General features: G+C 40.4%; 1 protein-coding gene and 1 long non-coding RNA gene across 5 annotated transcripts in view; one reads left to right on the forward strand and one right to left on the reverse strand.

Moving 5' to 3' along the window:
- The window catches only part of GRAP2 (GRB2 related adaptor protein 2), a 119,137-nt gene that overhangs the window by 38,660 nt on the left and 55,550 nt on the right, over window positions 1-24,927 (reverse strand). Inside the window, exon 1 of one of the 4 annotated variants that reach the window (XM_056340730.1) lies at window positions 2,203-2,409. The exons of the other annotated variants lie outside the window; for them this stretch is intronic. The gene's annotated coding sequence lies outside the window, so the exon portion shown is untranslated. Of the gene's footprint in view, window positions 1-2,202; window positions 2,410-24,927 lie in introns of those variants that run through there. 4 annotated transcript variants of the gene reach the window in all.
- LOC130150119 (uncharacterized) lies at window positions 429-15,144 on the forward strand. The gene is made up of 3 exons (XR_008822112.1): window positions 429-557; window positions 2,900-2,996; window positions 5,362-15,144. It is a non-coding gene; the product is annotated as an uncharacterized LOC130150119 (long non-coding RNA).

The following is a 24,927-nucleotide window of genomic DNA, read 5'->3' on the forward strand; positions in this document are numbered from 1 at the left end:
CAGACTCTGGAGAGAAGGGAGAAAGGCAGAGAAAGACAGGGCCTTATTATATTATACAAACAAAAGAAAGTAAAATGAGCCCCAAAGACATAGCCATATCAACTGCTGATAGCAATATTTCATTACTGATAAAACATACAGCATTTTCTCAGCTGCAGTGGGTAGGGCCTTCTGACTATTATCAGAGACGGAACTTGCCAGTGTGTGTATTTTATGGTATATACCTTACAGCTCCACTAAGAGAAGAATTTCGAGTGAAAATACCGTTAAGGGAAGAAACATAGTAAAGGGAATGAAGATCATTTTCATTATGTCAGGCAGTAAAACCAAAAGAGACTGCCTACAGCAGTAGTTTCAGACCTGTGGCTTAATAGCAACCTCTTGCTGGCCAAACTTTCAGATACTGCCTGTGGCCACAGAGAGCTGCTGTCAAGCTGCAAATTGGTGGGGAGGGCAAAGTATAGCATTGTACAGACAGAGGACATTACAACCTCACTGCCGTTGCCCTTGAATCAGAAAAAATGGAGAGCAGTGGCATATGGTTGCAAGAGTAGAAGGTAAGTGTGGGGAAGAAAAAGAAATTCTGGGTGATTAGGTAAAGGAAGACAAAGTTCGAAGTGATGTCTGTTATTAGAGTAATGGCTATAACCTGTAAAAACAAGACAAGCTTGCAGACACGCTATACTTTTACAAACTAATGTAAGCAGGTATAAGAGATCAGGACAGACAGCTAACTTGAGAAGCAGAGTCCTGGTTCTCTGGCAGTTGTACAAAATCATACCTTGTGAAAGACAAATTTTTGTTTTGCACAGGCAGATCATTCATTTTTAGGAGATGTGTGCAGAAGGGAGAGGTAGAGTTGAAACAACTTCAAAATCCAGAGAACAAAACTAAGCTTAGACGTGTACATTTCACATTGCCTATCCATCCATCTCCAGGTTATTCTGCTTTCTTGGTAAAAATGGGAATGACACATAGCACTATTTGGTGTTTAAACTCTTTTCTGTGGGATTGCAAGTTTGGATGCAACAAAGAAACAAAAGTAAATGTCGCTAGATAGAAAAATAAGGGGATTGCTTCACTGGAACACCAACAGCATTTTTTCACCCAGAGCCTAGTAAGGGAAAATGTTTTCTCCATATCTTTTCCACAACTCATTTCACTGTCACATCATAGCCAGGGTTTATGCCCTGTTCAGAAAACTGGGAGCAGAGGCTAAAGCATGGGTCTTACTCTCCTTCCACTTACAAGTGGATGACTGGCATTGCTAGCTGCATCAGCTACAGTCTTCCATGCCAAAACATAACTGGTGGGCAACTCTCTCTCATCCCAAAAGCCAGTTTCTCCTGGCTCAGTCATTATAAAACCTTTCTTCTCCAGATCAATATGAATGTGACAGCTTCTCCTGCTGCTGAAGCAAGTTTAGATTATTATTTTTTCTAAGAAAATTTTGTGCTGATATAGTGCTACTAAATGCTGTCTTGGAGACTGATATCCTTTTGCTCAGAGGTTAACTGCAAGACAAGTAAAGTATTATGAACTCTCTCTATGCACACAAGCATACATGAAATACACAGAAACCTTGCCATGCAGCTCCATAGCACTCAATTCTAAAGAAATGTCTCATAGCAGTACTGCATATTATAGTTACAATGCATTAAAAAGCTTTAAAATAACATCAAAAAGCAGTTGAGGAGAAATTACATTCATGCCTGGCCTCTTGAGACCCCACCACATTCCACAGGAGACACCAAAAAGAGGGTCAATGATGCCAGATCTACAGTTGCCAGAAGCATTTTTCTTTCTAGGCATCTTGCCCCAGTCAGTATTATCACACTGGGTGTCTGAGAGAGACAATAGTCTGATCTCTGTCTGAGCAACCTTAAAGTTTCTGGGAAATCTGGATATCTTTTTGCTTCTGACTTAAAAAAAACCAAAACCCAAACCATAAAAAATCCCCATTTATTATTTTCTTTGCTCTGTTCCTATAAATACCCTCCTCCTGAGCACAGTCCTGATCCCCCATTGACAAGGAGAAAAATGTGATGCACCCGCAGTAGAAATGAAAACACATTAAACCTTGAGGCTTGCAGCTAAGACCTTCCTTGCTTAACTCTGCACAAAATGTGATGCTAATTTAGCCAATGCATCTACCCTTAAAACTTCATAGTGAAAGAAGCAAGCAACTGAGCAGATCTGTACCTTTGCGGCAGATGGTTGCACTCTGCTCGTTCAGGATCTATGTTGAGACAAAGCAGTGGGGAATGGCAAGAGTCTCATAATAACCAACTTGTCTCCTGTCTTCAGTGCAAGTACTTAGCAAGGGCCGAAGTCTGCGGAGCCATGCAGTACACACAAGTCTTCACAATGGCATCGTTGCCTATCCCTCATGAAGCACAGTCAATCAAGCTGGCGGGGCACAAACCACAAACCACGCAGGAACTCACAGGCGTGGTAGTTTACTGAGCTGGGTGTGGGGCTCAGCTTAGTGTGGTTTTATTCTCTTACTGCAAGGCTTACAGTTGCTCTAGAGCAGTTTTTCCTAAATGCTACAGCTGTTTGCTGCTTCAGCAGCATGCCATGTGCTGGGGCACCCCATGACTTGCTCAACGCTCAGTTATTTACGGTATCTATCTGGAAAGCACTGGCCCCTTTGGACACAAGTACTCATTCCCAGGAATAAGCCATCAAAAGTCTCCTAAAATGTGCCCTTTTCTCTAATATGGGGTGACAGTGGTGGTCATAAGCTATCAGCATTTCAATTTGTGCAGCACCTCTCCTGCCACACATCCCATTTGACATGACAGAGTCCACAGGTGTATGCACACAGTGTACCCACAGAGAAGCAATCTCTGTGGCAAACACAGGCAAATACAAAGACCATCGTGTGCTTCTGCAGGCACAGGCCAAGAGGGAGTTGATACAAGCAGTCTGGGATTTCATCAGAGTCCGCAATTAGCAAACCAGAAGGTTGTCTTCAAGCTGTGAGAAAAGAGGTATGACAACCAGATTCTTATAAGAAGAAAGAAAAGGCACATTTGCCTATTTAGTTGCATCAGTTTAGCCACTAGCACAGGCGCATCATGGAAGGCCGGTGGCCTGGACAGAGGGACCGTGATCTACCCAAAGCAGTGATGATTTATACGGCCAACACCCATACTATGGCACTTTCAGGTGGCAAAATATCTATGGACCACGTAAATGCCTTAAAAACAAAACTAGAATTAAGGCTTTCTCCTCAGGTGATTAAAGGCTGAAAAGACACTGCTGTGTTACTGCACTAAGCTGTCTCCCCCACACCCCTGCCCGTTGCCCTGCATGCCACCCCTACAGGAAATGGCGGGGGCCGCCCACCCCTCGCAGCACGGGCTGAAAGCAGGGAGGGGTGGGGCTTGCAGGATGATTGACAGTCCCTCTGAATGCAAGGACCCTATGGGGGAAGGGAGGGCTGGTTGAGAGCATTCAGATTGGGTTAGGAGAGAAAGGGGGTGGGTCTTTGCAGGTGACTGGCAGCAGTTAGACTCTCCCAGGGAAAAGGTTACCTGACAGTCACTGCTAGGTAAGGAGGAGCAGGGACAGGGGAGGGCTGGTCCTGGCAGTGTGAGTCCACCTGTGTGTCCTCACCTACGTCAACCCCATTGGTAATTAACTACACACATTAATTACACAGGGGCATGATGCCCTGCGCTCATCCTGTCCCTTCTGAGGCTTGGCTTCCCGAAAGGCTGTTTTGCTCCCTGCCCTCAGAGCTCCAGTCCCTCCTCCTGCCCGAGGGCTGCCAGGGGCCAGCAGGGCCCCCGTGGGAGAAGGGACATGGATGATTGGAAAATCCGTTGCTGCTGGAAAGCAGAAAGTCCCCTTAGGAAACGCAGCCCTGGCGCTGGCCCATGGGCTGCCTGGTACTGTGCCTGCAGCTGCCAGCACCAGGCATTTCACAGGAAAAAGGAACTGACATGAAGTGAAATTTCTCCCTGCAGCCATCACTCTAAGACCACTCTAAAATCGTAGCCTAAAAACATGAACTAAATTCTGTCTGGTAGACTGTAAGCCAGGAAAGGACCATTTGCTGCAGCAGAAATAGATTCATAAATTACTGAGTTCTGGAGCCAGTGAGATCCACACACCCTGATTTCTCGAAGCCACTTTTCTTGACTTTGTACCTGTTTGAGGATGTGGATGGAATTCCATTTCCTTGAGTATGGTTCAGAGCCTGGCCAAGTGGTCCATGCTTTTTCCAGCCTGCTGCTCAGAAAAAAAATGTTTTAACTCCTAATTATTGTTGACTTTGAAGAACAAGCAGCCAGATTGATCGGGTTCCATCTGTGTCCCTCAAAAGAGTGCAGGTGTTACAAAGAGAAATGGGCAAAATATGACTGATAATATTGAAATATCAAATCTTGAAAAGAAGTATTCTTAGTAATATCTTTTGTCCAAAAGGTTACAGAGAAGGATTAAGCTGTTTTGTGAATTTCTATCAAATTACTCCTTTGCCATTTTTAATGGTTGAAGTATTTCCAATACCAAATTTTCTGATTTTTCATCTTTACACTGCTCTCAAAATATACTTTGCTTTGAATAAACAGGTAAAACCACCTGAAACAATAAAAAATATTTTTGGGCAAAACACAACTTTCCATTTGGTCAAAAATAATATACTCTTTGCTATTCAGCCAAAAATATTTTTTGTTTTGCATTAGAGACATCAATCTTGTAAGCAAACTGCAAATCAGTTATATATGCAGCATTGCAGCACTAATCACACAGAGCTGGCTCAAGAACAGAGGCACAGAATGCAAGAATCAAATGTTGACGTCTTGTCTACTAACACTAAGACCTAAACTGTTTGGCTTCATTTATATGACATGATTTGTCTAAACATTAACTGACAAACAAAAGCAAAAGACAAGAAATTAATGTATTGCTATATTCAGGCTTCAGGCCTTTGTAATCTCAATTACTTGATTTAAATATTATTTAAATGCAATCATCTACTAAATTTTATATTTCAGTCATCAAAATCTGGGTATTTCTGTTGTTTTGGGTTTTTTTATTATTTTTGTCCAAGGAGGATCTTTTAGGTTAATAGCTTGTTTTAGTTATGATCCAACTATTTTGACATGTTTTTTATCTCTAGTACACATCCCTTTTAGTGTCTTAGATTACTGGATAAATAACTACATCTGAGCATTAAGAGTATATGATTTGTCAATGTAGAAGTCCTGTCTGGTATTGCCCCCCAAATACTTGTATTGTAATGCCACGTTACTGTAATACATTCTTTTTTCACCTCTGAAATATTCCTGAGCTCCTGAAGTGAGGGAAAAGTATTGAGCTGGCATTGTTCTTTTTGTATGCATATAGAACTTCAAGCTGACGCTCCTGAACTTTTCAACACTTGCTAAAAACAAAGAAAGAAGGAAGCACAGCAAAACCTTCAAAATTGTAGACCAACAAAAGTCAAACCAAGTGGGGAGCCAGCTAAGGAAAACACGGGTACTAACTTTTTGGTTAAAGCAAGCTATGATTGCATGAGAATTATCTAATCCATGTGTAAACCAAAGCAAATCGATGTATGCTGCCATATAACCGATGTCACAGTGCAACTCTGACAGAGAGAGAGAGAGAGAGAGAGAGAAATATACAAAGGCAAAAGAGGAATCTCATGATTGAAGTTTTTAATAGCTTCATTGAAACACATGATAAAATCACTTTCTCTCAGCAGGAGAGAGGCAGATAAAAATGGACTCTATTTGAAGTGCAAACAACAAAGAGACACAGGGACTTGTAAAACATACATCACCCTCCTCATAAAGATCCCCCTTTCTCTCAGTTCCAAGCATTTGCAACAGTCTCTCCCTGTGAAATCTTAATTAAACCAATATATTTCCCATCTAAGTCATTTGAAGATGAGTGTAGTTTGATAAAAAGCTTAATTAGCTCTATTCTTTAAAAAAATAAAAGGTACCATTTTGATCTTTTCCTTGAAATTCATGCCTATCCTTACATTAAAAATATCCCTCAGTCTGGACTGTGGTAGCTAGCAGAAAGGAGAAGCACGCTCATAAATGGGGGTGTGGGGAGGGGGCTTAGATGGAAAACAAACATTTATTATGAATTTTAATATTTTTATCTTTTGTTCTTATAGTGTATTACAGATTGTCTCCCTTCTTGAGGCTGTGTGTTTGTCGGGGCTTGAAATCAAATTAATACATGATGAAGGTGGACCCTTCTCTGGTGACTCAGCTGGGAATTGCACAGAAATCTACCCAGGCTGATGGTAAAAAATAAAAGGGAGGGAGGGGAACAGGAACATCTCATAAAGCTGTGAAATGACAGTTCACAGGCATAATTTAAATCATTTGGAGGCTGCATTCCCTTTTTATGCTATTACTGCATTGACTAAAATACACCTCCTACTGAGTATACCAGCTGTGAAAGCTAACAGATCCATGCCGATAGGTCTAGAAACACTGTTGTTACAGTTTAGTGGAGCAATTCACAGACAAATGGAAGCTCTTGTTCTAATTTCTTCACCTCTCTGCTCTTGTTTAGAGCCCTTTGAAAATTCTGTAGACAGAAGGGTTGCAATGGATTGACACGAAACATTTCCTTCCCTTCTTCCTAGTTGCAGATGTTGTCCTTCAGCTATAATACAACTTTCACTGGATCTGACATTTGCATTTGGATCTTATAATAGGTGTGATCAAAATGCTAGCTACAGTAGCACCATAAGTCAACAGGTGTGGTTTAGTAGTTGAAGGTGTTAGGCTACATTTAAACAAGCTTACTGGAAAATAACATTATCCATTTCTTCTTTTACTTGCTAGTGCTTTCCATGTTCTTGGTAGACTTTTCATTGTGAAACACCTGAATATGGTGTTTTCAACATAAAAATGTCAAAGCACTTAATTATTATGGCATATATTATTGAGTAAAACTAAGCCACTTTCCTTCTAGTTTGGAGTCAAGCTGTGGTCTTGTCAAAAGGAGAGGCTAGGCATACTCTCTGTATTTTCTCCTTAGGTCTGTAAATGGTTGCTGTACTTTTGGTTAAAGAACAGTTGAATGGAACCAAAAGGCTATTGCAGAAAGCAGTCTCCACTGTCTTCCTGTTCATTAATTTTGCTGCCATGGAATCCCAGTGTTGTCTGTCTTACACAGATAAGAAAGAGAGAATGAAATTATTTCTGTCTCTGCTTCTTTCTCCAGAATTTTGAATGATATCATAGAATTATTTGGAAAAGAATCAAGTTGAAAAGACCTTTAAGATCATCAAATCCAACCATTAACCTAACACTGCCAAGTCCACCGCTAAACCATGTCTCTAAGCACCACATCTATGCATCTTTTAAATACCTTCAGGGGTGGTGATTCAGCCACCTCCCTGGGCAGCCTGTTCCTATGCTTGACAATTCTTTCAGTGAAGAAATTTTCCTAACATCCAATCTAAACCTCCCCTTGTGCAAGCAACTTCAGGCCATTGCCGCTTGTCCTATCACTTGTTACTTGGGAGAAGAAACTGAGTACAACCTCCTTTCAGGGAGCTGTACAGCGCAATAAGGTCTCCTCCAAGCCTTCTTTCTCCAGGCTTAACAACCCCAGTTCCCTCAGCCACTCCTCATATGACTTGTTGTCTAGATCTTTCACCAGCTTTGTTTCCCTCTTTTAGACACTCTCCAGCACATCGATGTCCCTCTTGAAGTGCGGGGCCCAAAACAGAACACAGTATTTGAGGTGCAGGCTCACCAGTGCAGAGTACAGGGGGACAATCACTACCCTGATCCTTCTGGCCACACTGTTTCTCATACAAGCCAGGATGTTTCTGGCCTTCCTGGCCACATGGGCACACTGCTGGCTCATATTTGGTTGGCTGTTGACCAGCACCCCAGGTCCTTTTCTGCCAGGCAACTTTCCAGACACTCTTCACCAAGCCTGTAGCATCGTGTGGGGTTATTATGACCCAAGTGCAGGACCTAGCACTTGGCCTTGTGGAAGGTCATACAATTCAGCTTCAGCCCATTGATCCAGCCTGTCCAGATCCCCCTGTAGAACCTTCCTACCCTCAAGCAGATCAACAGTCTAGGAGAATGCTGTGGGAAATGGTGCCAAAAGCTTTGCTAAAGCCTAGGTAGACCACATCCACAGCCTTTCCCTCATTCACAAAGTGCATCACCTTGTCATAGATGGAGATCAGGTTAGTCAAGCACGACCTGCCTTTCATAAACTCATGCTAGCTGGGCCTGATCACCTGGTTGTCCTGTACATGCCATGTGATGGCACTCAAGACAATGTGCTCTATAACCTTCCCTGACAGCAAGGTCACACTGACAGGCCTGTAGTTCCCTGCATCCTCCTTCCAGCCCTTCTTGTGGATGGGAATCACATTTTCTAACTTCCAGTCGACCGGGACCTCCCTGGTTAGCCAGGACTGCTGATAAATGATAGAAAGCAGCTTGGTGAGCGCTTCCACCAGCTCCCTCAGTACCCTCGGGTACATCCCATCCAGCCCTGTAGACGTGTGTGTGCCTAAGTGGTGTAGCAGGTTGCTGACCATTTCCCCTTGGATTATGGGGGCTTCACTATGCTCCCCAGCCTTGCCTTCCAGCCCAGGGGGCTGAGTACCCAGAGAACTACTGGTCTTACTTTCAAAGACTGAGGCAAAGAAGGCATTACATACCTCAGCTTTTTCCTCACCCTTTGTCACCGTTTGCTCCTGCATCCAATAAAGGCTGGAGATTCTCCTTAGCTCTCCTTTTGTTGCTAACATATTTAGAGAAACTTTTTAAAATGTCTTTTACAGTAGTAGCCAGATTAAATTCTAGCTGGGCTTTGGCCCTTCTGATTTTCTCCCTGCATAACCTCATGACACTTCTGTAGTCCTGAGTTGCCTGCCCCTTTTCCATTTTCTCCTGTGTTCCAGCCAAAGCTCTCTGTTCAGCCAGGCTGGTGGTCTTCCCTACTGGCTCATCTTTCAGCCCATAGGGACAGCCTGCTACTGCACCTTTAAGATTTTCTGCTTGAAAAATGTCCAGCCTTCCTGGACTCCTTTGCCCTTCAGGACTGCTTCCCAAGAGACTCTGTCAACCAGACTCCTGAACTGGCCAAAGTCTGCCCTCCAAAATTCCAAGGCAGCAGTTCTGCTGACCCCTCTCCTTACTGCTCCAAGGATCGAAAACTCTTATCACTTTGTGATCACAGAATGTTTAGGGCTGTAATGGACCTCTGGAGATCATCTAGTTAAAACATCTGCTAAACAGGTTCACGTAGAGCAGTTGCACAGGATTGTGTCGAGGCAGGTTTTGTGTATCTCCAGAGAAGGAGACTCCACAACCCCTCTGGGCTGCCTTTTCTAGGTGCTTTGTCACCCTCAAAGTAAAGAAATTCTTTCTCATGTTCAGATGCAACTTCCTGTGTTTCAGTTGTAGCCTGTTGCTCCTTGTCCTGTCACTGGACACTACTGAAAAGAACCTGGTCCCATCCTCTTGACACTCACCCTTAAGGTATTTGTAGAAATTGGTAAGATCCCCTCTCAGTCTTCTCCAGGATAAGCAGGCCCAGCTCTCTCAGCCTTTCCTCATAAGGGAGATGCTGCAGTCTCCTCATCATCTTTGTAGCTCTCCACCAGACCCTCTCCAGTCTGGAGAGTCCCTGTCTCTCTTGAACTAGGAAGCCCAGAGCTGGACATGGCACTCCAGATGTGGCCTCACCAGGGCAGAGTAGAGGGGGAGGATCACCTCCCTTGACCTGCCGGCCACACTTCTCCTCATGTACCCCAGGATCCCACTGGTATTCTTGGCCACATGGGCACACTGCTGGCTCATGGGCAACTTGCTGTCCACCAGGACTGCTAGGTCTTCCTCCATGGAGCTGCCTTCCAGCTGGTCAACCCCCAGCCTGTGCTGGTGCATGGGATTATTCCTCTCAAGGAATTACACTTGCCTTTGTTGAACTTCATTAAGTTCCTGTCTGCCCAATTCTCCAGCCTGTCCAGGTCTCACTGAATGGCAGTGCAGCCTTCTTGTGTATTGACCAGTTCTCCCAGTTTTGTATCATAATCAGACTTGCTGAGGGTACACTATGTCCCTTCATCCAGGTCATTCATGATTAAGTTGAACAAGACTGGATCCAGTACTGACCTCTGGAGAACACCTCTAGCTACAGGCCTCCAGCTAGGTTCTGTGCTATTGAAGACAATTCTGTTGGCTCTGCCATTCAGCCAGTTCTAAATCCACTTCACTGTCCACTCATCTAACCCATGCTTTCTGGGCTTATGTATGAAGATGTTAATGGGAGACAGTGTCAAAAGCCTTGCGGAGGTCAAGGCAGATAACATCCCTGTCTACCAGCCAGTCACCATAGAAGGTGGTTAGGTTGGTTAGCCACAATCTCCCCTTGGTGGATCCATGTTGACTACTCTTGCTAACCTTCTTTTCCTCCACATGCTTAGAGATGATCACTCTGCCCAAGACGGCCTCCAGCCATCACATCACCCACAAGTCCTTCTCTGTTCACAAACAACAGGTCCAGCGGGGCGCCTTCCCTAACAGGCTCCCTCACCAGCTGTGTCAGGCAGTTATCTTCCACACACTCCAGGAACCTCCTAGACTGTTTCCTCTCTGCTGTATTGTATTTCCAGCAGATATCTGGTAAGTTGAAGTCCCCCATGAGAACAAGGGCTAGCAAATGTGAGACTTCTCCCAGCTGATTATAGAAAATTTTGTCTGCCTCTTCATCCCGGTTGGGTGGTCTATAACAGACTCCCACCATGACATCTGCGTTGTTGGCCTTCCCCCCGATCCTTACAACACTCAACCCTTTTGTCACCAACATTAAGCTCTAGACAATCAAAACACTCGCTAACATATAGGGCTTCTCCTTCCTTGCCCATCCCTTCTGAAGAGTTTATAGCCATCCACTGCAGCACTCCAGTTGTGCAACTCATCCCACCTTGTTTCCATGATGATATATCATAGTTTTCTTGGTGCGCAACGGCTTCCAGTTCCTCGTGCTTGTTGCCCCTGCTGGATGCATTGGTGTAGATGCACCTTGGTTGGGCTATTGATCCTGCCACCTTTCGGGGGGGTGAAGCCCTAATTTCTAATTCATGTTAGAACTGTTACATTTGCAGAAGTGTGTTGAGTTTTCTAATTTGGACAATAGAATAAGCACCACGAGAAATGTCTGGTGTCACTTACTGACTCTAGATGTAAAATGAATATTTATCTATGGCACTCAGGAGGCACATGAAGAACTTTATGAAAAATTATTCTGATGCTAAAGTAAAAGTCAGAAAAGCAACGTCTAACCATTCTTGGGGTCCCCCAAGCTCACTAATTTGAGACATCAGTGAACTAACATACAGTGCAGTTTCTCTTTCTGAGATTATGCACATGGTATGATGGATGAATGACTGCAGAAAGAACTGGAGGCATGTGTGTAAGTGCACACAGTTGGATTATTTTATAAATAATGGATCAGAGAAAGTCAGACACCAATGTCAACAGGGCTTCTTCAATACTGAGACAGTGAAGAATTTTCATTGTGTGGGTAACACTGTACGGAATCAAAGATGACTTGAGAAGGCCTGTCAATTAAAATTAGGAAGTTTGGGGGGGATTATTTAAACTAATTTCTCAAGGAAAGATAGCAAGTAATCACAGCTCCACAAAGACATCAGAAAAAGAGTAAGGAAATGCAAGTTTTCTATGTTATTTTCAGAAAAAAATACTTAAAATTACCAACACCTTTACAAGTAAGAACTTAGGAAAAATTACATCACTGCTGACTTAGGCTTACATATCAGTGGAAACATTTTTTAATATGAAGAGAGATGAGATGAAACGCTGAAAATTGAAAAGAAATTGCCATCCATTTGGTATTTCCAAAAATTAGTGGCTTGAAAATAAGCAAGACAAACTAATATTTCCTGGTTCTAAAATACATATTGAAATAGACTGGGGCTGATACTGCTCTTTCATAGCTGTATTTTCCTACGTTAATGAAGGAATTGCACCAGAGAAGACAGACAGATTCTGTGTATACAAGTTTCTAGTTACACGAGTACTACTAAGACAATAGGGTAATTAACTTGGCTGCTCAAAGCAATGATAGTCCAGTCAACCTAAGTTACTAAGCAGCACCACAGGTGCATGTCAGTTAGGAAGCAAGTACTGAAGCACTTTCAGCTAGTGGGTTTGCTCATTCTGCAGTTCTAACAGATGCTGCTGGTAGAAACAAGTTGGTTTTGAAGCAAATGTGATTTTGCCAGGAAATTGTACTAAAATGCCATAATGCACATAAAAGCACTACAATAGTGTACAGGGTCCGGCAAAAGGCCCATCTGGCCCAGTGCCCTCTGTCTGGGAGTGCCAGTAAGATCTATTTACAGGAAACGGGCAGGAAGAAAAGAAACAAAATGAGCTTTCTCTTGACATTCCTTCCAGAAATTGTTCCCTGCAACAATCCAGGGACTTGTTGAGCCAGAGAATGTATTTGAACAATTATATTTGAGAGCCACTTATTTTCTGTAAATGTCTCTATTTACGTTTTTGCCCTTCACTACACTCTGTGGCAATAAATGCTACAATTCACTAAATGCACAGTATGGAAGAGTAATTCTTTCTTTTTTAAAAAAAACTACTACCCCATAATATTGGTAACATAAGTTTGTTCCTCCTGGAGAAGTTAGGTTGCACTGACTTGATGGACTTCAAGTCAGTAGTTCAATGAAGTTTAAAGACAAGACTTAATGTTTACCACTCAAACATCTTCACCATTCACATTCAGTAACTTTTACTATTTCATAATCAATCAAATTTGTTGATAAAATTTGTAGTTTAGGAAACCTATAACAGCATATAAAAGCTGGTATCTTTATTTTCAATATCTTCTCTAGACATTGTTTCTAGTTCTGAACCTGCAAGAGGTTCTTGATAATTACTGTCTAACATCTTTATAGTGAAAAGAAGTGGAAATGCCAATCAATTCACAGTAGAAAGGCATCCACGCTACAAAGACAATTATCCAGTTCATATAAATTATTCCACCTGCTGACAATCCCTGCAGAGACTCTGAATGTAAGAGGGGCTATGGAAAGTGAACTTCCTATTGTTCATCCTATTGTAGAGTGTTTCTTCTTGCACATTACTGACACGCTGATGGAAGAACAAGAGTAATGTTTTATTCTTGCCCATATGGTAACTGGTATCTACTAGATAGAAGAACTGGGTATTTTAGATATTGTAATCTGGCGTGTTATATGAGAATTCAGATTTTGAAAACTACTTTTTTTTAAAGAAAATAAAGAATGAAGCACAAGCAGAGCACCAGAGTCTTCATTCAAAAAGAAATCAAGGTAGTTGATGCCTATATTTTCTATATGTTAAACTTTTTAAAAATTGAAATGAAATATCCTGGAAAAATTATCAGAAAGTCAAAGTCAGAGATACAATCTTCTTTTCTCTCCCCCTTCTTCACTGAAAATGCAGCACTCTCAATTAGAAGTAGGGTTATTTACATAGAACACAGTATTGCTCATCAAGTCAGTTTGCATTCTGGGGAACAAATAGATGGATTACAGTGTTATGTATAAATTTATTCCTGCTGTAGTGATCCATGAAATTGCAGTTAATTTTGCTGAAATGGACCATTATATTTTTAAGTAGAAGTGAAAGACAATGAGAAAGAAGGGGTAAACTGCTAGGAACTGAACTTCAAATACAAGATTAAATTATTAGTAGGCACATAGCACTGCTGGGAACAGCGTGAGCTGCTAGATGAAGCCACTGACCTGTTGGCATTCAGACGCAACCAAGTATCCACCTTGCCATAGTAAATTAGATGAATTATTGGTAGTGATGGGCCTGTCACGTTGCACATTTGTGTCCCCAAGTGATGTATGGGAAAGTGAATTCCTGCTGATACAAGCTCCATGCAGCTCCTACTGGGTCTGAGGTGCCAACAGCATGCATCTGTTCTGTGCAATGAAATAATTGCATTGTGCCACTTCTATAGTACAGCTGTGCATAATGATTTTGCTTGTTGATGATGAGATAAATTCAAGACTATTTAATGACTGTATAAAAATCTGGGGGCTATGAGATTAAGCTAAGGAAAACTCTTAACTATACCATAAGAATTTACATTTCAATGCCCTTTTTTCCTCTCTCAGCAAAAGGTGGCATGTGCTTCCACCTCATCACTGCTTAACTTGTAAGTAGTATGTAGTTTCATCTGGTTTCAGAATGAGTCAGAAAAAACAACTAACATCTGGTTGCTCAGCTCTAAGAGGTGTGTCACTGTCTTAACTAGCTATTGCCCTGTACCTGGGTTTTGATAAGTGACAATAAATTCAGTCTTATTCCATCTTATTTGTAAAATAAAATATCTTAACTTCAAAAGCCCTCTGAAAAGCAGCTTGAAAGCCCTGTACTCATTAATGATGAGAAGTAAATACCAGCTGCAACTCTAATTAATTTGTCCATCAGGTCAGTCTATTTAGGACATGCCAGACCAGAATTCATCAGTGTGACACTACAGGGACAGCAAGAGCATTATCATGCCCCATCCCTGGCAATGTTCAAGGCCAGGCTGGATGTGGCTTTGAGCAACCTGGTGTAGTGGAAGGTGTCTTTGCCCATGACAGGGGGATTAGGACTAGATGATCTTCAAGGTCCCTTCCAACCCAAACCATTCTATAATCTGAATCTATAATCAGATTTAGTGCTTGAAAAACTTACCATACAACAGCAGAAGGGAATGAAAGAGAAAAACTAATACACAGAGACGGTGATCTTGGTACTGAATTTTCAGGTTTCTAATTCTAAGGAGGAAACCAGAGGTCTTTCAATGTCTGCAACCTATCTCTTGAGGCATTCTGTAGCATACGTTAATATTTCTGCTCAGGATGCCAATCTGCCTTATCTTCCCTTTCCTATGGTTTCTGACATCATCAGAAGAAGTAATATGACAAACAGGCATCAAGATAACTAAAACATAACTAGATGTTGTATCTCCTATATTATATTGTACCCTAAGAGGGCTAATATCAAAGGCTGTTCATCAACATTGTGTTTCTCTCAGCTCCTACCAGAATTTCCTGATTCAGACAAACTTCAACCTAAACAGCTCAAGCTTAGATTTTAAGAATATATTCTTAATTATTGCTAATAATTGCTTTTATTATATATATAATTAAATTAATAATTGCTAATAATAATAAGAATATATGCTAAAACTTCAGCTGATTAAAAATGAAAATGCTTTCCATGGTAAAAAAGTACTATCTGTTAAAAATAAATGTTAAAAATCCATGCAATGCAAAAAGTAAAAACTGTAAGTCAATGGTTTTAGAAAAAGTGGGAAATGGAAGCATTCAGGAATAAAGTAATGGGTCTGTTACAGTACTTGCTTGCGGAGTCACAAATAGGGTTGTATTGTGGATGTTTAAATATAGCAAACATTTTTCTGTCTCAGTCTGTTTGCCTATTGTCTTAGGTACAACCTGGTTTGACCAAAAGATTTCATTCAAAACTGGAATAGCAGGGTCTATTGACAGTCTTAAAATAGTTTGAAAGAAAGTGCATTGGAATCCTGAAACCAAGAAAAAGAATTGCTTTGGGTCAAGCCTGAGGTGCCTGTGCAGAACTTGGAAGAGAGCATCAGTAGGGGAATAGCAAGTAATCAGTTTAATGGACTCTTGTTCAGACTGTGCAATAGCATTGGGTCTGAAAAGTATGGAGACCAATACTAGAAGAACAGGTATGCTGTAGAAACTGGAGATTAAATGCTCTGAAAAGGTGGGTTGAGATCAACAGAGTGGTTACACTGGTTGATTTGTAACACAGCTTGCTTTATGCTTCATCCCAGCTACAGGTATCTTGCATAATTTAGAGACTACTGGTATTCACACAAACTATATAGGATATATAGCTAAAAGGAGACATTAACACTGGGTTTTAGGCAGGATTCAAAAAAGTCCTCCACTTTCCAAGTGGATCACTACTTTCAGAATAAAATGTCAGATGATATTCACTGTGAAATAACATGGGAATAAGATGACTTTACACGAATGTTAACTAAATCAGTATGGCTCTGTGCCACAAAACAAAGAGAAATTGCTCACTGATAGCATTTTTTCAGTTATTTTGGTACAGCTTTTACATATCAGATATCACAGAGGTCTAAAAAGCATCAAGGCTATTTATTCATGAGTAAATTATTCTACGTAACATTTAAACTATAAAATGAAAGGAGGGGAAACTTCTGAATAATTAAAATTGGTAGGAGTTAATTTTGTTCAGATGGTCTTCTAAAATGCTGTAAACGTAATTTGAGCTGAACTTGCAGTAAGAAACTTCTCTAAAGAAGCCAGTGTTTAATATCAGAAAAAAACTACTCAGATTTTTTGGCTTGTTTTTCTAAGACTTAAATGCCAGCTATTGAATAAAATGTTACAGGACATGACTATTCAAGTTGACATACTGTACAAACCAACCAAAGTCAGCATGTACAGCATTTAGTCTGTTGCTGCACCTTTCACCCTGACCCATCAGTCCTAAATATTTTTGCATTTTAGATGCAGTCAGTATAACATAAAGGACATAATGTTGTCTAGTTTCACCAAGAGAAAAACAGAAGCACTACAATTTTTGGACAGGGTGACAACAAATCTTGTGTGATGTGACAAACTCATTTCAGACAGACAGAAGATTACGTCTGTTTTTAACGGTGGGGATGTATGATCTACTTGCTGCAGCTATTGTGGAGAGAAAGTATATGAAGTCCTTGCTAGGCCTTCCTCTACAATAACATCTAAGATATATTTGCATGGCCAATCCAGGTGCAGGATAGCAGGATGCAACTCCACGTTTGGTTCAGCTATAGCGTATGGTCAACAGTTGGCAGGCATGCTGTGTTTAGGCATTATGAGGTCTTCAAACACCACTTAAATTTCCATACCATATGTACTGTAATATCTAATCACCATGGGAGTAAAGTCTAATGTTTCAGCACAATTTATTTGTTGGCTGATAAAAAAATCAGCTAACATGCAAAATGCTATATGTGACTTGTGTTTGGTTGGGTTTTTTTAACCAAGACAGAGAAAACCACTATAATCTGCAGATTTTCTGCATTCTACCTCCCAGGCTTGCTTCCTCCTTCTCACTAGACAGGAACTGTAGACTTTTCCCTCTTCCAGAAAATGTAAACATTTTCAGACAAATAGTGTTAGCTGAACTCTCTCTCAAATGTTTGGAACATAGTATAGCTCCTAACAGAAGACACTTTAGAAATTAATTTTATATGGGAGATTAAATCATCCTGATACAAAAGAAATTCCGAACAGCTTATGTTTTGGGTTTTTTGGGGGGTTGTGGTTTTGTTTGGGGTTTTTTTTGCATTTCAGTAGTTCCATATTGCAATGTTAGTTTCAAACAGACTTGCATGGGAATCGCTGGAATCTTTGATACAATTAGATATTTTTCCCCCCTACTGAATTCTGTTCACAGTTAACTGGGGAAATATAATAATCATAACAAAACTAAGAAACTGAAGAATCAAGTTGCCTCCAGTGTGTGCTCCACAATGCCTTAAAGAATACGTATCTCTCACTTGTAATCCCATAACCTTTTCTTTTCAAAGCAAATTGACGCTGAAAGGTACAACTGTGTAAGCTCTTCACAACACAGCAAAGGGAGGTATTTTTTTCTCATTACAATTGCCATGACTATGTGCAATAATGCAAATATATTCAAATTTCAAAAGGGAATCATCCTATTCCTTCCTCTTAGCTCCAGCTATGCACTTGTGCAGGAAGTTATAGTCATGTAACCCCAGTGGAGAGCCTAATAAATTTTAGAAAGATTAATTTTTTTTTCCAGTCTAGCTTCCTTAATCTCATGGTTGAAGCTCTAGGGAAAAGTGGGCAGGAATCCATGCTGGGGAAGAGGAGAAAAGAAAAGAAGTTGTGAGATTGTCCTCTTCAGTGCCAATCATTGGATGCATTTAGTTGTAGTACAAAATCACACCCTTTTACACAACTCTGGCAATGACAAGACAGTTTAAAGCATATGTAAATTGCACTTCATTTGCATCCACTCTGAGAACATTTTACCTTGCCAAGACTATGTGAAAAACCATAGTGCAAATAAAATGAATACCAAATACACACACTGTTGAATTCAGTTACCTGTAACTTCCTTTGATCAACCGTCTCTGTGGAAAACGTGCTGGATAAGGGCAATTTTATTCTATTTACTGAGAAGTCCTAGAAGGCAGTGAATTTAAACCTTTTTGATCAGTGGAGCCCTAAAGGTTGTACAGTTAAGTTGCAGTCTTCTGCGCAGAAAAAGTAAGCCTAATGATGGTAGTCTCACTTTTCCAAGCTCTTAGATTTCTCAGAAGCCGATGATGCAATTGGTAGATGTATCTTGAAAATTTGGATGAAAGCCTGAGAATCCGTTATTACAAATAAGTTAATATAGCTAATAAAAGTTGCATCAGCTTTTTTCAGTGTTCTACAGGATTTACAACCGGGATGTGCAAGCCCTAGCATAAAAATCTCACTGAACCAAACTGAATGTGGTTAAAAAGACATTCTCACTGGCAGTAACATAAATAATGAAATATGTTCAGATAATAGTGCATGACAACTGTCCCCTTAGGAGGTAGGTAAAAAATGTGGTCAGCTCACCCAGTAATCGCAATGAGAAGAAGTTTTAACAGAGGTAACGCTTTTAGTTGTACAGTCTTAGCTACCTATGTTTAAAAGCTGAAGGAAAACACAAAGTGTGAAAATTTTATTTAAATAACATGATTTTTTTCAGTCTTTGTTTTTAAATATTAGAAATTCCAGTCCAGTTTAAATTCCCTTTGGAGCAATAAAGAGGACATTTTTTTCCTTTTTTATGTCAGCTGTATCTGTGTTTTATCAATCTAAAAGGCTTTAACTTCCTGCAATACAGATTTTAGCATCTTTGCTGGCATACAAGTCTTCTAAGTTTTCATAAAATAACCACATGTGGACAAAGCTCAAAACACAGTCTCAGATTTCATTACAAGTTAAGGTTTCAGGCTTTTTTTAGACTGACCTGTCATCAGAGGTGCCCAGCAAGGGTTAGCTGAAAATGTATTTATAGCATTCTATATGCCTTTAACCAAATCCCAAGAACAAAGGTAGATTTCCTCCACCATAACCAGAACAATATAGCCCTCTCCATCTTTTCTGAGGGGTCTCTCATCAGCTTCTCTCCTTTGGTCGTGAATTATACCAACAGCCCTCCCTTACTGCCTTCTTACCCTGATAGAAGGTTGCATGGTGTTATGGTTGAGTCACTGCGCTGGACAATACAGGCCTACATTATTATTTCTGTCACAGATTTCCTATTTAGTCTTGGACAAATAATCTCTTTATTCCTTCGATGGTAAAATGAGGCTAACACATCTCAAACTCATAAGGATATTCTGAACATCAGTTGATTAGTCATTGTGAGATACTCTGATATTAGAAAACAGATGCTTCAAAAAAGCCAGTAAATATACAGCGATCTTTGATTTCTGGTCTTCCACAGCCTTTTTTTAAAAAAAGCTTTCCACTTAATAAATCCCAGCTGGATAAGTGTTCTTTTTCACTCAGCAGCTCTTGCATTAGTTTTCTAAGGTGGAGCCAATTTTCTTCCCTTCTCCTTTTTGGAGCTTTTTATCCTTTGCTGATTTAGTACAACATATCCTTTCCAAACATATTTATTTGCTGCTTTTTATCCTCATATTCCCAAGTGCCTTTTAAATGCATGTATATAGAAAACTTCAAACAAAGAAATAAGACTGCTGCAGGGATGCCACATAGCAGACAGATAAACAGGCTATTAAATAGTTAGCCATATGTTCCCTTCATGATCATTTGGAACACCCACCGTGGGAGAAATGGGAAAAATACCATATATCCTTTTAAGTGTAATTTGGGATAATTAACCATGGCAAATAATAAGGATTTTGGGATTTGTGTCTCATCCATAGTTGGTTGCAAAGTCAGCATCTTCTATGGTTGGTGTTGTAATGGAAACACAGAGAAGTATTCTACATACTAATTCGTCATGACCCATTTCAACAAAGTTCTACGTGGGGACTCCCAGCTGAGAACTAACAAGGCATGGTCCTAATAGTCTAAGAGAAACATGGAGGTAAGAATCCAGAGTGGGTGCACATACATACAACCTGTGTCAATTTAGAGAACGTTCTACATTGCTATCTATGATTTAGGGAATGCTCTTTCTGCTGACCTTGATTCTGCAATGAAGTCTATGAGGGTTTGCAGTCTTCTCTAGTAAAGACACTGATTCAGGACACTGTCTACATGGAAAAAAAACTATTAAAAGCTTTCATACAGCACAATTTGAAGTAGCCAGCAAAATAACACACCTACACTAAATAACAGCAACATCTTCATTTTCCTTCTATATTTTTTTCACATTTGTCTTAGGAATAAAGATTTCTCTCAGGAAATGGCAATCTTAAAAATTAGTTTTTCAGCTGCTCCCTAGTCTCCTGCTTTGCTCCATGTGTTATGGGGCACATATCTGACACAATGCTGCAATAACTTTCCTTCTGAAGTAGTAACTAGAAGTGGGGGAGGGGATGCTGATCCTGGTTTGCTGCGTACTAACTCATCTGTATAATTTTCACATAAATGAGCAAAACAACCCAGCTTCTTCTATTCCTGTCTCCCCTGTTAACAAAGGAAGTGTGTTTCGTACACTGGGGATATAAAGACAGAAGGCAGCAGGTAAGAACAGGAGGGCTATGCTGAACTGTGAATCTGTCTGGCTTTGTCAGTTATCATAAAGAGTTATAAAATCTGTTAGTATTCAACTCCAGCTATTGGCAGTTGGCAGTGCAGTTAATGGACCAAATGATGCCTCAGAGGCATTTTTCTGCCCGATTAACTCCAGGAAATTTAACACCTGTGTAAAAAGTATCCCCCCCCCTCCCCCCCAATAATTAAAAAAAAAAAAAATTCTCAGTAGAACATTTTTCCAAGGCAGCATCCATGTCACATCAAAACCAGCTTTCTCCAGCACCCAGGCAAGCAGCAGCGGCCCAAGAAAGAAAAGTTATTTGAAAACATGAATTCACCAGAGGCTTATTTTATATAGGTAACAGTGATGTATGTAGAGGGGAAGAGTTGATGGATATCTAATGTTTATTTGTAATCATCATTCTATTCCCCCACCTTCAAAATAACAAGTAGCAAACTGATGGTGTTAGCAGTCAGATACTCCAAATGAGGATGCAGAGTTGTGGGACAAGAACAACTGAAACGAAGGTGGTGATTTTATCTGTCATCTTTTTGGACTTAAGCATATCTTGCCGAGTACCTGCCATATTCCCAAATACAAGGGACCATAGTAGTTTATTGCCTGGCTTTCACTGACAGGAACCAAACATCCATTGCAACAAATGTACAAACTGCCATTTAAAAATTACATTATAGATGAAACTCTACAGAGCATTAAAGCTTTCTCTGGGTCCTCTGTGCTCTGTCTACGAAGAATGATGTGCAGCTCGGAATACTTCAGGATAGTTTTTACTGGGACATTGTGGTGTTTGGGGTAAAGTTCATTTTATTTCATATTGTAAAGCTGCACTCTGAGGTCCCAGTGAGACACCTGTTTTGAACTGTGCCATGTACTCATTCACATTTAATACTGTTTTACATCATGTTTAAATATGTAATCCTGTTTAAATCTATCAGGTGCTACCTAATATGAATAAAAATATCACCATTTGACTCAGCAACATAGACAGGGGATTAGACTAGTTGACTAAATTGGTCTGCCGCCTGGCTATGAGTCAGCAGAAATGAAGACCCTTAGAATTTAAAATGCTGTGTAATTTGCAGGACTACATTTATTAGTTGAGAATAAATGCATAATAACGTATATCTATAAAACTGTGTGGGTATTCCAGGGCAAAACTCTTTACCCCCTTAATGCTGCATTGTACTCCTGGCTGCTAGTTTCTGCACAAAACCCTATTTTTAAACTAGTTAATTAGTATCTAGTTATCATGTCTTACATCTGGCAAGTGTAAGAAATATTTCACCTAGGTAGTTAAAATGTTCAATTTGGAAGCTGTTTTATACATAAATATACCATCCATATTACTCAAGGTATGTGCATAATGAGAGAGTGTGGAAAGATTTCAAAGCATTGAAGAACTAATAGTCTTCAAGGTAAGGCAAAAATGCCAGTGCTCTTCCCTTAATACCAAAAATGGGGAAGAGCACTGGCATGACCTACATCGAAAATGGCAAACTGAAAAAAACCAACATACCAAACCCTATGAAATTATCAAGCAGCTACTCATTCCGCAGAGTTTACAGTAGAAAATACAGACTATGGCTGGATCTGAATCTGAATTGAGATTTTCAGCAACTGAATTGCAGAGCAGAAGGAAAAAAAAATGAAGAAAATAAGGAAGAAAATTCAAACCTGAAAGATTTTATCTGTCCTCAGAGAAGCACTTTTTAAATAAGTTGTTAACTAGTTATAACTCCACACTGTATCACTGTGACAATTTCTCCAGCCAAGGCAACTAATTCTTTGTGCACTCAGGAGGGGAGGAATATGTCCCCAAATATTTTATGACCTCTTATGAGGAAATGAAGGGTAGCCCCATCTCTCTTATTCTTACCTGTCTGTGATTATTTCAGTGGGCTCTGTGAAGACCTACTGCAATTGGTTTGCCACCTTACTGAATACAAATAATTTCCTATTAATTGTGCCACCTGCTTTTGAAAAAGGTTTGGAAATTATATATATTTTTTTTTTTTTTGTTTAAAAACCATTGTTATATTATGGCAATATTCCACCATATTCTCACCAAATTTATTAGTATCAGCAGCATCCACCACAACCCAACTCTTCCCTCTGCTCAGCAGGCTGCCTTCTCAGTGGATGATAAAACTTGGCATGGATAAAGAGTAAATCTTACTAGCGATGCCCACACGTGCTGTGCAAGGGCTTGTACTTGATCTACAGTGCTGAAGGAAGACATGCAATCTGATTACAAAAGGGAATTTTGTAAAGGGTTCATCTCTATGGTTGTTCAGTCTGCACACGCAAAGTTTGCACATCTATTTTTTTAAAAGGTTTGAGAAAAAATCTGCTTCAGCCCATTCTGATTTCCAGGCATAGCCACAGGAATTTAAGAAAGCAGGGCTTTCCTTTTCCTGCTTTTTCATGCTTGGTAATACTAAAAGCACTTTACTGTTTCGACTTGCTAATTAAAAATCACTGTAAGTATTAACTCCCCTAAAAAGGTAACTTATTCAGGCGTAGTACTGCACAATGATATATGATATTTTGCACTTCTGTTATAAAAATAGGGAACTACTGTGATTTCTCACAATATGACAGCAGCAGGGAAACACTAAGTTTTTAACAGTAATGACATTAGGTGGTACTCTTCCTGATGTTAGGGGTCTAATTCTTACTGATGAGAGTACTACTGTAAAGGCAACATAAAGAGGTTTTTAGATGTTTGAACACTACCATACAGTTTCATTCCCTATTTTGCATCCTGAACCATGCTCCCCAGTAGCCTAACTTGCTTGCATGTTAGAATGCTCCTGAGCTCCAGCTGGAGCCAAATCCAGAAGCTGTCCTTGTAAGGAATTCTGAGCACACTTCAGATGTGGTTGCAGACCATGCCTAGAGCAGCCTATTCTAATTGCATCCTGACAGTATTTCCCAAGCATGGGAAATATTGAGCATGCGTGAAATACTGTCAGCAACAAACTATTAAAATACAGTTCTGGCAAACTAAACATCAGCTTTAACATTATATGGCCACCTATCACAGAATCACAAGATGTTTGAGATTGGAAGGGATCCCTGGAGACCATCTGGTCCAAACATTTGCTCAAGCAGGCACACCTAGAGCTGTTGTCCAGATAGCTTTTGAATACCTCCAAGATGTGAGACTCCACAACCTTTCTAGGCAACCTGTGCCAGTGCTTGGTCACTGTTACAGTAAAAAAAAGTGTTTTCTGATTTTCAGATGGAGCCTGCTGTGTTTCAGTTTGTGCGCGTTGCCTCTGGTCCTGTCAGCTAAAGGAGATGGAATAGCCTGCAGTGAGCCAAGTACATGGAAGCTAATCCACATATTTTATTCCTGTTCCCAAATGAAATGTGTAGCACAGGACTATCCTTCACAAAATATTTTGTTTGTTTCAGGGAAAGAAAGATGCAAGTCTTGCAGCTCATGGTCAAATGCCCTCAGCACTGTCAGCCACTCCTTGATACAAGGTTTGGCATTGATCATGTCTTTATTTCCAAAGGTGTAAAGTATTACTGTCAGTCAACTTGACAAGATTTTTCTTTTGAAATTTAGCCTTCAAACCCAGAAATCTCAACAGCCAGTCTTGCACAAATTTTTAAAACTGGGCAGTAGCTAGGACCTACTGCTTTTAACTCTCTTTTAACCTGTGCCTGAGCTGCTACATTCTTTATTGATTCTTTAAATGGCTGCTACAGCTAATTTATTGCCTTTCCCAGAATTACAACCTATTATTACTATTATTATTCATTTACTTAATTGTTTCTTTTTGCTTCGATGGTGGAAGATAATAGCCATGTCATGGTGATACAGCACTAACTCTGGGAACCAGCCCTGGTGATGTCATGGCTATGTCATCACAGCAGACAGAATGTTGGCAGTGGCCACGGAACAGAGGAGTCATTGACACAGCAACCCAGAACAGGTATCAAAATGGTTGTGCCAGGCCAGTATGTAGGTGAGGAGGCTGAGATGAGCAAGGGCTGAGAGGAGAGGGCAGGGACAGAAGAGACTACCTGTGGTGGTGGCAGCATGGCAGAGGGGAGTTGAGACAGGACAAGGAGGAGTTAACTTTTCTTGCTTCTCCAG

The sequence above is a fragment of the Falco biarmicus genome, chromosome 5 (genome assembly GCF_023638135.1).
Source record: "Falco biarmicus isolate bFalBia1 chromosome 5, bFalBia1.pri, whole genome shotgun sequence".
Classification (NCBI taxonomy): domain Eukaryota; kingdom Metazoa; phylum Chordata; class Aves; order Falconiformes; family Falconidae; genus Falco; species Falco biarmicus.